This window comes from Elephantulus edwardii, unplaced genomic scaffold, assembly GCF_000299155.1.
Source record: "Elephantulus edwardii isolate Elephantulus edwardi_28Jun2011 unplaced genomic scaffold, EleEdw1.0 scaffold00092, whole genome shotgun sequence".
NCBI classification, from domain to species: Eukaryota; Metazoa; Chordata; class Mammalia; order Macroscelidea; family Macroscelididae; genus Elephantulus; species Elephantulus edwardii.
The window spans coordinates 2,279,293-2,281,272 of NW_006399842.1; the positions used below are offsets into that span (position 1 = coordinate 2,279,293).

Consider the following 1,980-nt stretch of genomic DNA (forward strand, 5'->3'; position numbering starts at 1 on the left):
GTCTCTTGTAGAGGTGGGTCGTTTTTTTAACTCCTTTGGTGGTGTGGGTGAAGTTAAGATGGGTTGGCTCTGGGGTGGGACAGGAGGCAATTTCTCAGCTGGGGAGAACCCCGCCAGCACAGGGTTAGGTCCTATTACTGTGCTCTGTAGAGGACGATCAAACAGCTTTATCATAAATGATAGCCCATTATCATAGTGTTCTTGGTAAAGTCTGATTCCCCACCAATATCCTGACTGCCATTGACGGGCCTTTTTGCCAGGATCTATGAAAGAGATTTTTAGGGGGTGACACCAATTACTGCATGCAGCTCTTGCTTGTTTAACGGAATTGGGATTTCTCGGGTTAACTCGGGAGTAGTTAGCCGTTACAATTATGAAATCCCAAGAAGAGGAAGGTTTCCAGTAAGTATTCCCAGTTGTTTCACATTTCCAGCTCCGGCAATAGAAATCACTCTGTCCCCCACACATACAAGTTAGCCCTCGTGTATTCAGGTCGTGCCCTGGACAGATGTAGAAAGTGAACCATCTTAGGTTCCCTCTCTGTCTCTGATTTCCACAACCTGCTCGCCCTCTGAGGAGGGCAGAGTCTAGAAGGCCTTGAGCGTCATTGGGAGTGGGTCATGAGGGAGCAGTGGGTTTAAGTGTTGTCTCTACGTCCCAGTCTGCAGGGGCTCCATGGGCTAACTTACAGAGGTCAGGGTACAGATCTGGCCACCAGGTCCAAGGGGTAATGATTGCAGAGATAGACCATACAACGTTCCCTGTTTGAGATTGGACTACCCAGATGAGGTTGTGAGGGGCATGCAGGTTGTGGTTACTTGCAGCTGTCCTGACGAAGGCACAACTGAAAAGGATTATCAGTTCTTTCCAGAGTCCATTGGTCATCTTCACTGGTCGGAGCTGGCTTGACAAGAGAAGCATGGACCCAAGCTGCTACTCCGTCTACTTTAACAGCTGTAGGGGTAGTCAGCAGCACTTGATATGGTCCTTTCCAGCGAGGCTCAAGATTGCTGGTCCGGTGCCGGCGGATTAAGACTTTATCTCCAACCTGAAAATTGTGCGGGAGGGGAGGCAATTTATCATTATAAATCTCTTGAAGCATTAGCCAGGTCGCCTTTTGGCATGTTTCTAGAGCTTTCAAACGAGTCATTAATGATGCAGAATCAGTAAAACTGGCATCATTGTACTTCACATTTACACTAGTAAGAGGGGGTGGTTTCCCATACAGGATTTCATAGGGGGGTAAGTGAAAGGATCCCTGGGGTGTTCCGCTCACGGAACAGTGCGAAGGGAAGGAGAGCAATCCAATCTTTTACGCCAGTCTTAATAGCTATTTTAGTTAAGGTCTCTCTTTTTTTTTTTGTTTGTCCACGACCTTTATTGTCACAGGGCTACTTGAGCGGGATGAAGCGGGAGGAGTGGGTGGCGCCTATGCCAGGCCGGCAGTGCTTGACGGGCTTGTAGGTGATGGAGACACCCAGGTAGTGTCTGATCATCGCGGGCTTGATCTCCACCTGGTTGAAGATCTTGCTGTTGTACATGCCCACCATGCTGCCCACCATCTCGGGCAGGATGATCATGTCCCGCAGGTGCGTCTTCACCACCTCGGGCTTCTACATCGGGGGCGCCTCCTTCTTGGCCTTGCGAAGCCGCTTCAGCAGCGAGTGCTGCTTTCTGCGCAGAACCCGGTTCAGCCCCCGCCACTGCCGAGCGCTGTACAGCTGCATCAGATGCTCGTAGGACATGTCCAGTAGCTGGTCTAGGTCCACGCTGCAGTAGGTGAACTTGCGGAAGGTCCGCTTCTTTTTTTTGCTCCACTTCCGCCATCTTGTCGGAGCCTCGGGAGTTAAGGTCTCTTTTAGAGTTCTATTCATCCTTTCTACCTGACCTGAGCTCTGGGGTCTATAAGCACAATGCAATTTCCAATTCACCTCCAGTTGTTTGGCCAGTCCCTGACTCACCTGGACAACAAAGGCTGGG

General features: G+C 50.3%; 1 pseudogene; it reads right to left on the reverse strand.

The window, feature by feature from the left end:
• Positions 1-1,391: 1,391 nt before the first annotated feature.
• On the reverse strand, positions 1,392-1,827 carry LOC102857692 (annotated as a pseudogene).
• Between the last annotated feature and the right edge of the window lie 153 nt (positions 1,828-1,980).